We start from the raw sequence: 16,233 nt of genomic DNA, 5'->3' as shown, positions 1-16,233 counted from the left end.
CTTCTCAAGCTTCAACAACTCCCGCAAATACTTGTCCTTCATAACGATGGCAGCTTTCTGCTTCTCCGCTTCCGCCGAATTGACTAGATCGGCAAGACGGCCGTTCTCCGCTTCTAGCTCGGCCATTCTCTTTTCGGCTTGTAGTAGTTCGGCCGACTTTGCTTCGGCTTCCGCCATCGCCTGCCTTGTGGTTTTGCGGAGTTCTTGGACTTTCCTATACGTGACATTGTTCTTTTGCAAGGCCTGGCCAAACAAAAATCTCATCTCAGCCGAAGTAAAAGTTAGGAAAAATTTAGACAGGAAAAGACAGACAGAGCTACTTACCAAGATCATGGACTTGGAAGCAGACCGAATTGATTTCATTTCGGTGTTCAGTTGCTTCAAGTGGTGCTCCATGTCCTTGGGGAGGCACACACTTTTGGCCATATTAAAGGCCAGTTGGTGGTCTTTTTCAGCCACGACCGAGTCAGTGGCTTTGATGTTACGGTCATTGAAGATCAAAGGCGGAGCCCACTTCGGAGATCGAGCTCGGTCCGTTTGCTCTGGTTGGGACGCAGCATGAGGACTTTGGGGGACGGTTTCGACTTCATCAACTAGTTGTTGTTCGGCTGACGTAGATCGGGCGCGTTTTGAAGGGCGAGATGAAGAAGGCCGTTGTGAAGGAAGGGCCACGACGGCAGGCTGCACCTCAGTAGTTGGTGTTACTTCGGCTCTAGTTGTTGAAGTTAGAAGGGCCCTGACTCTGCTCTTCTTTGCCATTTCTTCCTCAGCGGTTAATGGAACAAGTCTTATCTCGGGCAAAGTTGGGTCCGGTTCCGGTGCCTCTTCAAGAAGGAAGTCAGTCACCTTTGCTTTCCGTCGACCGCTGTAACGGTAGGTCGGTTCGAAATTTAGAAGCTTGGCCCAATCCCTTTCTTTAACCCGAAAAGCGGCTCGCAAGACTCCGAGGTTAGGATAGCTATACAGGGAATGGAGATGGGCAAAATCTGCAAAAAAAAGAGAAGTGTTAGTTCGGCTAGTAGACTAAACAACCGAGATAACTTACGAAGCAGAAGACCAAAGTAAAATTACCTGGCTCTCCCATTTTCCAATTTATAGGTCGGCCAGGAATTTGAGCTTGAAAATCCTCAAAGTTCCCAGAGACCCAAAAGAAATCATCATCATTTAGATCTTTATCCGGAGTATGTTTAATTATCTTCTCTCGACGGCGACGAATTCTAAGGTAGTAGACCCACCCAGCATTCTTCGAACCGATGGAATACTGATGGAATATTTCGGCTAGGCCAAGATTTAGTCCGGTTTGATGGTTTAATGCGGCTATCCCCATTATAATGCGATATGTGTTGGTGGATAGTTGGGTGGGACATAACCTAGTCTGTCTAAGAAATTCGCAAATTAACGGCTGGACAGGAAACCGTAGTCCGGTCTCTATTATGGATTGAAGGGTGAAAGGGACGAAGCCTTCATTGTCCCAGGGAGTAGCATCTTTCTTGGCCAACTCCAGTTGGACATCATCAGGAATCTGGTAGTCCTGCCTGAATTCGGCCATGCCACCAGGGGTTTCGACTAAATATCTATACTTACCCATTTGTTGTATAAATTACGGATAAGTTATTTCGGTACAAAATTTTGGCTCAGTAGCTCGGTTTAGCACACGCAGGAGTGCCTGGGCAACCTAAGTCTGCAAAGTAGAAAGCAAGGGGGTTAAGCACAGATCGTTGGACCGCGCTACAAATTATAAGCAAGATATACAAATCCTACTTCGGCTTAGTTGGCTGGTTCTACCTTGGCTCATCAGAAGGTTTCTTAGCTCGGTTTTGAGCAGTTTAGACCGGTTTAACGTCTAGGGGCAGCTTTTCTGAGTTCGGTCTAAAAAAAACTAAGAAAGCTGGTTTAGTCCCAAGGCCTAAAACGATTACAGTATAATTACTTCGGTTGAGCTCTTAGGGGCGGCTTTCTGAGTTCGGTTTGAGGACTAAGAAAGCCGGCTTAGCCCTAAAATCTTAGCTCGGTTATAGACCGAAGTACCTAGTTCGGTATGAGCAAGCTTGTTCGGTGAACTTATCTTGGCTAGAGTGGGTCAGAAGAAACTACTGATATTCCTACAAGTTCTAGTTCGGTTACGTTCTGAATCTATCCACATACATAACACAAACAGTATCCAAGTTCGGTCGGGACGTGATTCTGGATCAAAATCGAAATTTTTTCTCTAGGGTATATGACATATACATAGAGTTCTAAATAGAAGTACAAAAGCGAATCAGAAATGGACAAACTGTTTGCAAAAAGCATACAGAGCATGGAAAGCAAAATACGAAAACAAAGAAAGCAAGAAGGATAGGCTTGCTTACCTGTATAAGAGAGAAGCTAGAAATGGAGGCAATGGCAGCAATGGAGGCACGAACACAGTAAAACTCAAAAACTCAGGAACCAGGGGAGAAGAGAAAGTGAAGAATTGAAGGTGAGTGATTCAAGAAGGAGAAAGGCTGTTTTGTGAAAAGGGAGAGAGAAAATAGGCGGCAAAAAGAGGCGGGAACAGTACGAAAATTCTGAAGGACGGCGTGACAGTTGGCCACAGCCTATCAGAGTTTACCACGTGTCACGGGAATGGGAAGCGATACAGTCGCTGTGATTGAAGAGACGTTTCTGACCGGACATAGTTGTACCCGAGGTAAACTTAGCTCGGCTGGAAAGGCTAAAGGATTTTTAGCTCGGCTGAAAAAGCATGACAAACTCCAGCTCGGCCAGAAGGCTGGTAATCCCAATCATGTTGCATAAATGGAATTAAGGGGCAATTGAGAGGGTAATTTTTGGGAAAATTGGGCCGAACTTCGAGTTTGGTTTTTAGGCCCAAAACGCAGTGGACTAGGTAAAAAGGCCGTACAGAATACTCCGACCCAGAAGGGCAAAGTTACTCCGGCCTTGGGAAGACAAAGCTACTTCGGCCCAAGGAGGCAAAATTACTCCGGTCTGCAGGCAATTCACAGTTAGGCCGGTCTCAGAGTTAGTCCGGTCGCAGTATATTCTGAGAAGACCGGTGTCGGAATTAGTCCGGTCGTGACTTTCATCGGTTAGGTCGGTCCGAACTTGTTACCTGGAAGTTTGATCTAAGCGCATCAAGGTCGAACAGGGCAGCCGAAGTAAAGAGTTGAAGGAGAAGACCGAGCTAAGGATAGTTCGGCCTTCTGTGGCTCGGTATAGCCAAGTTTACTTCGGTCAAAAGGAAGTTCGGCCGTAAAGAAAACCATCCCACTTGGTTTAAGCAGTGGGGGAGGGTGTAAAAGGATAAGCATTATCCTTAAGAGATTGAATCCTAGGAGGACTCTGTATGGAGAAATACAAGTCCTACTAGGATTGTGCCATATGAAACTTATAAAAGCTCACAAGCATCACCTTGGAGGAGGTAATTGAACATAATCTTTCTGAGAACCTAGAACTTTGTCTATTTGTCAAGTTTTCTGACTTAGGCATCGGAGAGGTTTCCGGCACACACCCGCCGGCTAGCTCACGTTTGTGTTTTCAGGTGACAAAGCGACGTCGTACGGAGGAGCGTGGATTTGGTCAACAGGATTATACGAGGAGAATTATTTCCTCCCCGTACAAGCACGAAATAATTCTTCTCGTATGATCCTGTTGATCAAGTTTGTGCTCCTCCAAACAATGTTGCTTTGCTACCTGAAAATACAAACGTGAGCTAACCTGCGGGTGTGTGCCGGAAACCTCTCCGATGTCTAAGTCAGCAACTAGACAATAGACAATAAGCTCTGTGTATAAGAATTGGCATACATGTACAAAGGTCTGGTCATAAGCTTTTATAGACTTTACTTTGGCACAATCCTAGTAGAATTCCAACTATCCCTATGAGAGTCCTCCTTGGAATCACACACCCTACTCACTACCAACCAAGTGAGATGGTTTGCACAATCCCAGTAGGACTCTAACTCTCCTTAGCAGAGTCCTACTAGGAGTCTCATCACTGCAAGCCAAGTGAAATGGCTGAACCATTTACCTCGGTTATACATTCCTGACCGAACTGCCTTATCTCGGTCCCCTAGCATTCGGACCATATGATCGAAAGCCAATCTATCAAATGCCACCCTACCGAGTTATACACAGCTCGGCCCTCGCCATTGATGTTGCCTCCTTTACCTCGGCTAACATCTTTACCTCGGCTGACATTGCGGTCAACCAAGTTATTTCGACTCAGTGATACTTTAAGCACCACTGTCAGTCTTGACTCTGAGATGACGCCCTACAGAGCTATCCTTTAGCTCGGTTCTCCCCCCGCTGATACCTCGATTTTGTCTGTTTAGACAGAGCTAACTGTAGCAGTCTCTGACCGAACTAACAAGGACGAGGTCCAACTTGCGAAGCCCAAACACCACAGCTCATATCCTAAATATGAGATGTCTTCTTGGCCTAAGGCCGAGCTACACCAGCCCTTATCTTGGCCCATTGCGCGGCCCAACTTCCAAAGAAGACTTTCCTAGCTCGGCCCAATTTGTTTACAAATTACCCTCTCAATTGCCCCTTAATTCCATCTGCGCAGCATGATTGGGATTACTTTCCTCTAGCCAAGCTAAAAACGCTCAACTCTGCTGAACTAGAGAAGTTTGTTCGGTCTCACAACTCGTTCAGTCCCAACAAGTCTGGTCAGTTGCTCAGCACGTCATTCCATTAATCTGACATGTCTGATACGACATTGTCCCAAGGACATGTGGTGTGCCCCCATTAGCCCCGTTCTCCTATTACAACCGTCATGCCAAAATTTTGAATATCCCTGTTTTTTTGCCTACAACGTATATATTCTTCGAGTTTGTAATCGTACGTCGAGTCGTTCTTTCTGTGTCTCGCCGAGCAGACTAACTCGGTTTACAATAACCCTACCAACCTGCTTTGGCCGAGGTAACCATCATCCCGGCCAAAGAGTTCAGAAATTTGTTGGTCAAACCTGCCAACCTTCTTCAGCCTAGATCCTGATCTCGGCTGAAGAGAACGAAGTGTTGGTTATTCCGGCCAACCCTCTCCAGCTTAGATCTTGATCTCGGTTGAAGAGAACAAAATGTTGGTTATTCCTGTCAACCCTCTCCAGCCTACATCCTGATCTCGGCTGAAAAAAATAAAATGTTGGTTTTTCCAGCCAACCCTCTCCAGTCTAGATCCTGATCTTGGCTGAAAAGATCAAAGTGTTGGTTTTTCCAGCCAACCCTCTTCAGCCTAGATCCTAATCTTGGCTGAAGAGAGCTCAAAGTTGGTTATTCATGTCAACTTAGAGTAAAGTGTTTGATTATTCCGGCCAAACGTCCTGTAGCCTAGATCCTTATCCTCGACTTAGGAAAAGTAAGTATTGGTTTTTCCAGCCAACCTCTTCAGCCCAAATCTTGATCTTAGCTAAAGAGAGCCCAAAGTTGGTTATTCCTACCAACTTAGAGTAAAGTATTTGGCTATTCCGGCCAAACGTCCTGTAGCCTAGATCTTTATCCTCAGCTTAGGAAGCTCAGATCCTGATCTTAACTGAAGAGAGCTCAAAATTGGTTATTCCTGCCAACTTAGAGCGAAGTGTTTGGTTATTCCTGTTAAACGTCCTGCTGCCTAGATCCTTATCCTCAGCTAAGGAAATAAAAAAGTGTTGGTCAAACCTGCCAACCTTTTTTGTTGCCCTCCAGTCGGGCAAAGACTTATTTAGAAAGAGTTGGCCAATCCTGTCAACCTTCCCAATTACCCCCCAGTCGGGCAAAGACTTTTGCGCGGTCAATCCTACTTGTCAACCGTGTTAACTCTGGCCAAAAAGCTTTTTGTCTGGTATCACTATTGCGCCAGACTCTGCCTTGGTGCACGCCCCATCTTCCTCTGCCCGGATGTGTTGGTGCACTCTCTTCATTAGGGCTTCCATAGTAAGGGACGACATCATTGTCATTGAATCCCTCAACTTATTGCCAGCCGGCAAACCTCGTTTGTACTGTGCGATAGCTAGGTTTGTAGGGCAATCTCCAATCTGATTAAAAGTCTCCCAATACCGGTTTATTATAAGACCTCAATGTTTTTTTCTCGCCCATGTCTATGGAGAGAAGCTGGTCAATCTCCACTGGTGTCTTGGTGTTCGTTCTGAATCTGGTCACAAATGCCTCCGCTAGTTGCGCCCACGAAACTATGCTGCCTTCTGCCAACCTTTCAAACCATGTTAAACCCATGTCACCAAGGCTAGAAGGAAAAAAAATACACATCAAAGCCTCATTTCGCCAATACACGGCCATAACCTAGCGAAAGTGGCTCAAGTGTATGTAGGGGTCCAACTTCCCTTTATTAGTAGTGAATTTAGGCTAGTGGAAGCCTAAGGGTAATGGTGCATCCTCAATTGTCGGAACGAACGGCGAGCTCTGCAACCTTGCTAACACTTTGTCTGCTGGTTCATAGGCAAGGCGCAGCTCTGGTATTCCTACCTCGGCACTCCCATGTGTTCTAGGAACCAATCGTTGTAGTGCAGAAACTCTGCAGGGGTCACGAGCCTGAGTGTCTTCTCTCTTTCGAGCCCTTTCAGTCCTCATTCTCTCAGGCCTAGAGTAGGGTGTCCTGGAAGTCTTTGATTGTGTATCGCTCGACTTAAGGCTTTTTCTTTCAGCTTGTGATGGTGTGACTTGTCTGTCACAATCTCCTGAGTAGCAAGAGTGTGTGTTGCCATTGCGCCCCTATTTTGTTGCCACCCATTTGCCGTTTATCTGGTGCTTCATCGTCTCTATGTCAGCCGCCATTCTTCTCATTACTTTGTCTTGCTCCTTTACGCGATCTTCAAGAACTTGAGGATCCATCTTCTGCCTCTGTCTATCAGGGCTTTGAGAGCGGTGTGGACTCGAGCCCTGTCTTTCTCTTGCTTCTCTTTGCGAATTCCTTCGCTGGGGATCTAATTTCGCCATGGGTGGGATAGAAGGTAAACCTTCGCGTCTCCCACCCCCTTCCGGTGTTTGCCCATCAATAGTAGGTTGCAATAAGTCTTCATTGTGCGTTATTGCTTTCAACTAGAGAGGAAAACTTGATCAAAAGGTTTTGCTCTTTGTGAAATTCCCACAGACGGCGCCAATTGTACGAGCACGAAATAATTATTCTCGTATGATCCTGTTGATCAAGTTTGTGCTCCTCCAAACAATGTTGCTTTGCTACTTAAAAACATAAACGTGAGCTAACCGGCGGGTGTGTGCCGGAAACCCCTCCGATGCCTAAGTCAGCAACTAGACAATAGACAATAAGCTCTGTGTATTCTAGAGTAAGAATTAGAATACCTGTACAAATGTCTGGTCATGAGCTTTTATAGACTTTACTTTGGCACAATCCTAGTAGAATTCAAACTCTTCCTATGAGAGTCCTCCTAGGAATCACACACCCTACTCACTACCAACCAAGTGAGATGGTTTGCACAATTCCAGTAGGACTCTAACTCTCCTTAGTAGAGTCCTACTAGGAGTCTCATCACTGCAAGCCAAGTGAGATGGCTGAACCCTTGACCTCAGTTATACATTCCTGACCGAACTGCCTTATCTCGGTCCCCTGCCATTCGGACCGTGTGATTGAAAGCCAATCTATCGAATGTCACCCTGCCGAGCTATACACAGCTCGGCCCTCGCCATTAATGTTACCTCATTTACTTCGGCTGACATCTTTACCTCGGCTGATATTGCGGTTAACCAAGTTATTTCAGCTCGGTGATACTTTAAGCACCATTGTCAGTCTTGACTCTGAGATGACGCCCTGCAGAGCTATCCTTTAGCTTGGTTCTCCCCCACTGATATCTCGGTTTTGTCTGTTTAGACCGAGCTAACTGCAGCAGTCTCTAACCGAACTAACAAGGACGAGGTCCAACTTGCGAAGCCCAAACACCACGACCCATAATTTGGTCCAAATCCGAAATATGAGATGTCTTCTTGGCCTAAGACCGAGCTACACCAGCCCTTATCTTGGCCCATTGCGCGGCCCAACTTCCAAAGAAGACTTTCCTAGCTCGGCCCAATTTGTTTACAAATTACCCTCTCAGAAATGTGTTTGGTTATCCAATTTCCAAGATTACTTTTGAAACATGTTTGCAAAAAAGGCAAACCAAACAAGTTTTTGTACTTTTTTATCTCAAAAACTACTTTACAAAAAAAAACCAAAGTTATTTTGGAGAGAATATTTGAAAAAAGACAAACCAAACAAGTTTTTGTACTTTTTTATTTCAAAAACTACTCTACAAACACAAACCAAACAAGGCATCTATTCCCACACACCAAGTTTTCTTACTCCACGCACTTAATGAATTTTTTCAGAATCACAATTTTATCCTTTTAACAAAATTACCATCTTACCTACCACCGTCTTAGCTACCACCGTCTCACCCACACATCTCACAATTTCTCCATACACATCTCATCCACCACTATCACGCCAGCCACTTCACCAATGGACACCGCCAGCCATCGCCTCTCATACCCAAACCTTAACCATGCACAGCATTGATCTGAGTCGCCTCGTCTTGCCTTGATTAGAGCTCACAAAAAATGGATAATTCAACCCGTCACAAACCACACCACCGCTGTCAACCACTCACGCATCGCCGCTCATAGTGCTGCTCTTTCGCCAGCATCCCCCGCAGCTTGAAAACCATATGTTCTCTCATCCCAAACCTCCTCCCAAGCCTGAAACGCCCTCGAAATCCGCCGGTTTGTTCCCGAACTCGCCTCATAGTAGCGGGCTCGGCCTCGTTGGCCAAATTGACCCACGCCGAATTTTATCCTCCAGCCGCGTCTCCTTCATCGACTCTAACCACCCCATAGTCGATTCGCTGCTAGAAATTGTGGTTCTAATCGCTAATGTGCAGTCGATTCGGTGATGTCGCCGATGCCCAAGGGTTCGTTACGTTCAGGTTCAAGTTCGGCTGATAATAGTGTAAAGGAGGAGGATGATAGTTTTGGAATTTTTGATGTGAGGTTGAACTTGAAGGGGAAGAGTAGGGGTTCTTTGGTGCTGGAGCTGAATTTAGCGGCATTGAGTACGAGTAGGTCCATTTTCATGGACTTGATTGTGGATTGTCGAAAGAGTGTAACCGGTTCGGCTGCTAATCTGTGTAGGATTGAGGTTCCTGAGGTGGAGAACTTGAATGTGTTTCGTGACGCAATTAAGCTGGTATTTGATGACGATATCCCCAAGCGGCTTTTAAAGATTAGGGTTTATCGGTCCATTGATATACTTGAGGTATCAGCAGTCATCATGTTCACCAGGGGTGTTTTGTTGTGTTTAAGATACCTCGAGGTAATGCCTTAGAATGAGGAAGAAGAGAAGAAATTGAGGAGCTTGTTTAATAGGTTTAAGCTTGATGATGATGCAACAAGGGACATCCCTGGCAAGACTCTATTTATTGGACTTGGTAGATTTCCAACAACGAAATTTAGCTAGAGAGTTGGTATTGTCCATCATCACTTACCAATGATGGAAGGAGAGGATATGCACTGAGAATGTAAGAGTATATTTAGAATGTGAAGTGTGTGGACTGAGTTAAAGAAGTAAAAATCAAATTACTATAAATGTGTGGATTGAGAAAATATATACATAGAGATAATTTGGTGTGCGGAAATAGAATTTCCTCCACATTTAGGCTTCATTTTGAATGTGAGTTGGCTTTTTGACTACTTTAACTTGCGACTATAAAGTCTTGTTTGGATTGATTTTTTTGACTATTTTGACTTTTGGGAGAGAAAAATAATAATTATTATGATTTAGATGTTACATTTTATTTTATTGATTTTTTAGTATATTTTGTTTTTTTGTAACTATTTTAGCCGAATAGCCCCAAAAATTAACATGTCAAACGAGGGCTTAATAAATTTAAAATTTTATATTTTGCTCAATACACATTTTACCATATAAAAAATACCCTTACTTTCTTCATCATTTAAACCCTAATTGTAACCTCCTAGAATCCTTATTTTCTTAACCACTACCTTCGTTGCTAGAAACTTGTATTGTCGCCACCACTTTCATCCTTCTATAGTTGCCGGTCACCATTATGAATCCATTTACTCCATAGCGTCTACTTTTATTACCCACTATTTCTTTTTAAATCCTAGCCATTATGACTCTCATGTTTATATCGCTCCATCCGCTATGAATATATGCCATGTTTGTTTGGGTGGACATGAGCTTGGGATTGGACTAATAGTCCAATAAAATTATTAATCCGATGTTTGGTTAAATAATTTAAGTACGGACTAATTATTTTAAACTTGACTATTAGTTAAGATAGGATACATAATCCAACGGATTCGTAATCCTAGGACTATTAGTCATGGGAATGCTAATTCAGTCCGCCTAAACAAACATGACCATAGGGTCTTCCACGTCTTCCAGTATTAGAGAAGGGGTTAAGGAGGATGACATCAAAGAAATTAGAAAAGATGACATTGAAGAAAAAGTGGAGGAGGTTGGTGCCGCCAAGGGAATGGTAAAGAATTAGAGTTTTAGATGAAAAAAACAAGATTACTCTGATAATTTTATTTTAAGATAACATTGTAATATAAAAAATAAATAAAAAAAACCATTGAGTATGTGCACCTAGTATCTAATTTGTAAAAATAGAATTACCCATTCTATTCTAATAATATTAGTATATGAACCCGTGCGACTCACGGGCTAAATAATAACATAAAATTTAGAATAACATAAAATTTATTTATAAAATATAGAAAAATAATTTAGAATAAATTAAATTTTAATCATTTTATTAGAATATATATTGCAGTTGTTGTAATTTAATTGGTAAAGAGGAAAAAAATAAAATAAATTAATATATATATATTTATGATAAAATAAAAATAAATTTCATTTTATACATTTTTTAGTTTTAGTTTATTCTATGTTAAAATTTATCATAAAACTTAACGACTATGCTCCAGACTCCCCACACCCTTACAGCATTTGTGAGAGAGAGTGAGAGAATAAAAAATAAAAAAATAAAATGAATGGTCACAAATCAATTGGGAGTTGTGGGGATCACCAAAAATGAGGGTCCCAAGTATTTTTAACAATATATATTAATAAAATCGTTAAAATCAGCCAAAAGCCTAATCAATTTACACAAAAATTAATTAATTAAAACTTTAAAATTTAAATTATCTTCAACTGAAACATGCACAACATTATAATATTAAATGGGAACATATGTTTACTTTATATAACTGAAACAATTAACTTTTTCCTTATTTTCCTGATATGGGATTGAGTCAAATAAAAATTAACAATTGTTTTGACGGAAAGTTTGTTTCGAATCAAACAATATCAATCATTTAATCTTTAATTAGATCACTTTTTAGTTTATTTTAAATCAAACAAATCTAACTAATATATTTTGATAAAACTGCTAAGATTGCAATTAAACCAGCGAATCAGTTAAACTAAAAACGATTCAGCTTAATTAGTTAGGTCAAAAGACCAACCAACTTATATAAAAATTAATTAATTAAAACTTTTAAATATTATTTTATTTTGAAAATTTAAACTGTCTTGAACTGAAACATATACAACACTACAATATTAAATAGGAACATAATATTCATTTTATATAAGCGAAACAATTCATTTTTTCTTATTTTCTCGATGTACGATTGTAAAATAAAAGTTAATAGTTGTTTGAGCGGAATGTTTATTCTAATCAAGCTATCAATTGTTCAATTTTTAATCAAATCAATCTTTAGTTTATTTCGAATCAAACAAATCCAACCAATATATTTTGATAAAATCGTTAAAATCACAATTAAACCAGTGAATCAGTCGAACAAAAAATGATTCAACCTAATCGGCTAAGTCAAAAGATCAACAAACTTATACAAAAATTAATCAATTAAAACTTTCAAATTTTATTTTCAAATTTAAACTGTCTTTAGCTGAAACATGCACAACACTACAATATTAAATAGGACTATAAGATTCACTTTATATAAGTGAAACAACTCACTCTGTCTTTATTCTCCCGATCTGGGATTATAAAATAAATTATATCATAAACTAATTAAAGTTTTTATTTTAAAATTTAAATTATCTCGAATTGAATTATGCACAACATTGCAATATTAACAGGGAGTATAAAATTTACTTTATATAAGTAAAACAAACTTTGCTTTTTATTCTTCTCCCAATATGGGATTATAAAATAAATCATAAACTAATTAGAGTTTTATTTTTAACTGGTTAAATGAAAGTTAGCCAATGAATTTTTTTTAATTGTTTAAAATTAATAAAATCAGTATTAGAAATCGCGATTAAATCGACGAATCAGTCAAATTCAAAATGATTCAACCTAATCAGTTAAGTCAAATGAACAATCAACTTATACAAAAATTAATTAATTAAAACTTTTAAATGTTATTTTAATTTTTAAACTTAAACCGTCTTGAATTGAAGTATATAAAATACTACACTATTAAGGTTTATTTTTTATAAGTGAAACAACTCACCTTTTTTTTTCTTCTTCTTATTTTTCGGATATAGGATTATAAAATAAAAATTAACAATTATTTGGATGAAAAGTTCATTTATAATCAAGTAATTTCAGTCTTTCAATCTTTAATCAGATAAATTTTTAATTTATTTCGAATCAAACAAATCTAATCAATATATTTTGATAAAACCGCTAAAATCGCGGTTAAACCAATGAATCAATCAAATAAAAAATGATTTAGCTTAATCGGTTAGATCAAAAGACGAACCAAGTTACACAAAAATTAATTAATTAAAACTTTTAAAATTTAAACCATATTGAATTGAAATATGCACAAAATTACAATATTAAATGGATGAAAATATAAGATTCACTTTATATGAGTAAAATAACTCATTTTTTTCTTATTTTCCTGATGTGGGATTATCAAATAAAAACTAGCCAATGAAGATTTTTTTAATTGTTTAAAATTAAGAAAATCAGTATGAGATATTGAAAGTTTCACAAAACTACTCACTAAAAACACTACAATATTAAGAGGTTATTTGGGATGATCTAAATTAGTGTACTTTTTGATTTTTTTATGAAATATGGATTGGGCTTGAGTTAGGTTTGAAGTGATGGGTTAGAGACGTAATGTGACTTAAATAGGATAGTGACTTTTTGATTTTTTTTAAGCATGCCAAACCAGCCCAAAATATGATGGGAATACAAGATTCACTTTATAAAAGTAAAATAACTCATTTTTTTATTTCTTATCCCAATGTGAGAGTATCAAAATAAAAACTAGCCAATGGAGATTTTATTAATTTTAATTTAAGAAAATCAATATAAGATATTAAAACTTTCACAAGACTCCTCATTAAAAATACTAAAATATTAAATGAGATAGGAGTATAATATTCACTTTATAAGAGTAAAATAATTTTTTTCTTTATTATCTTGATGTGAGATTATCAAATAAAAACTAGTTAATAGAGATTTTTATAATCATTTAAAATTTTAAAAATTAGTATGAGATATTAAAATTCTTAAAAATTTCATTTTATTTATATAATTTATAATATAAATTTTTAAATTTACCATAATGGAAAATAAATTAATTTTTTTTATAGGCCTTAAATATTTTTCTTTTAAAAAAAAATACTTGGTAATTCAAATTTGTGTGACCCTAAAACGTCGAGATATGAAAAGAAAAAGGAAAATGCTCCGTAGCTCGAGAAAGTGATGCTCGAATGGCACAGAAAATATTATCTTACCGGTAAGAGAATCAAAAAACATCCTAAAACGACATCGTTTTGGGATTTCGAGCCACGGAAAATTCGAGCTACGAATTGGAACTGAAAGAAAAATGACTTAGACCTTCAAAAAGGACACCTCCACGATCCTTCTCTCTTTGATTGGTCAATTTTTTTTTCTTTTTTCTTCTTCAATCACCAACTCTTCCGTGTGTGTGGGGTCAATTTTTTTTTTCTTTTTTCTTCCCCAATCACAACTCTTTCGTGTGTGCGCGCGCGCGAGAGAGAGAGAGGGGGGGAGGTGTGTGTGTGTGGTGGTGGGGGGTGTTTTGGTGATGGGAGGGGTTGTCAATCACTTCCTTTAGGAAAATTGGGGCTACATAGAGCGTGCGGATCCTCTAGAGTAACTCTCTAGAGTGATCTCCTAAAGTGGATGATCGGACGGTTATGCTTAAGCCTCACCAAAACGACGTCGTTTTGGTGAGGATTTTCAAAAAAAAAAAAAAACATTTTCCTGATTTCAAAATTCCCCCCAGGCTAAAGAGGTATATCAGACGAGCGGGAAGAAGCAGAGCTGCGAAAGAAGGAGAGAGGGAAGAAGAGTTAGAGAGGCTGCTCCGTCGTGCATCCCGTCGCCCCACCGTCGCAGTCGCCCCGCTGTCGCTGCCGTCCCGCAGTCTTCCCGTCGCCCCACCGTCGCAATCGCCACTGTCCTACCGTAAGTTTCAGTCTCTCATCTCATTCCCTATTCCTCTCTCTCTCTCTGTTCTATTCTTGTCTACCAACAAGTTAGGGTTTTCTATTTCATGTATTGCTTAAATCATTGATTTGCACCCTTTATACACATATATGTGTGTAGATATATATGTATTTCAATCTTATTTCAGTTTTGCTTGTAGATTTTACACTCAATAATCTCTCGAAAATTGGTATATGAGTTTGTTCTTTGTTTCGTTACCTTCTGTTTGGTTACCTGGAAAACGAAGAAAAAGAAGGAAAACACCAACATTGTTGTCTTACTCACTCAGTTGGAATGCTCACACACCAACTGTTTGATAATTTGCTCCTTCCAACTGTGCACACATCATGCCCAATCCTACCTTAGTTTCACTATTTGTTCTAGTCCATTAGCTGTTAAATGAACTCTTCATAGCTCTGCTCAACTTTCGTACCTGACCCAAATGACATTATTCCTTCTTGGCCTCTGGATTATAGCAAATTGTAAGTCCATAACATTGCCACAGGGCGAAGATTTAGATTACACAACATACATTACACACACACGGCGACTTAAATTCAAACTCGAAGATAAATTACAATCAGTACGGCCAAGTGATACAAGTTCATACTAAAAATCCCAACAGGATACTGCATTGCAGTCATTCATGATCTGCATTCTTCACGACTTCACGACTGTAACAGGACAAGCAGCATTGTTCAGCACGTAGTTGCTAACACTGCCCATGATAGCCCTAAAAATTTGAAATCAAACAAAACCGAAAACCAGTCAATTTCAATAGATAACATGGCGCGCAATCATGGTCTGAATTACGTTCCATTTGAAACTAATCAAAGAATGACATTGTATCAGCTTCAAGGTAGATTGTTTCCCTTGAGAAAACAGGACATTAAAATGAAAGTAACACGATGATGGATGCTCTTCTTGTTAAGTAACACGATGATGGATGCTCTTCTTTTCAAGCTCCACCCAGAGAGCTTATCCATGAAGAAACTTTAACACTGTATTTGGATCATAGACTTGGGTAGAGGTGTATGAAGAGAAAAGAAATGGGAAGTAAAGAGTGAATTAAATTTAACTACTACTTCATACACTTTTCCCATCTCATTTCTATTCCCTTAACAAATTCCTCCCTAAGCACAATGAGAGTGCATCCAAAAAACGTATAATTTCTTTATGTCAAAAAATGATCAAGTTTGCAGTTAGGGATGAGCACTGCAGCATTGTTAGTTGGTAGTTGATTGTGGCCACTTTGGCATTGCTTGTTATGGTTGTCGTGTTGGTTCCTCACCACATGGACAGTGATGGGGAATGATAAAGTATTCACTTCTATGCTAATTTAACTAGGATTGAGCTGTTATACTGTGATAACTTGATTTTCCTAAGACACTTGTTAATAACTTGTTTTTTATGCAGAAAAAAAAAGGCTTCATCTTCTATTGATAATACGAACTTAAGATTAAAGCCAAGGTTTTGTAATTGTGGAAGAATAGCTTACGTGCGTATTGTACGAACCAATGCGAATGGAAACAAAGGACGTGTCTACTTTGTTTGCCCAAGAAAATATGTAAATACCTGTTATATAAATGAATCTGTTACTTTTTACAAATTTCATTTGTCTTTTATTGATTAATTGATTCTTGTCCATTGTAGGATTCGAACGACCATTGCAATTACTTTAGGTGGTTCGTAGATGACGACGACGACGACGACACTACCTCATCAATCCGTGCCAATGCTGGACTTCGGACAGATTCAAAAATAGAAGAAATTAATGATCTAAGGACAAGGCTTGGTGA

This window comes from Camellia sinensis, chromosome 3 (assembly GCF_055761805.1).
Source record: "Camellia sinensis isolate YWXY chromosome 3, ASM5576180v1, whole genome shotgun sequence".
Lineage (NCBI taxonomy): Eukaryota > Viridiplantae > Streptophyta > Magnoliopsida > Ericales > Theaceae > Camellia > Camellia sinensis.
This window is presented reverse-complemented; position numbering follows the sequence as displayed.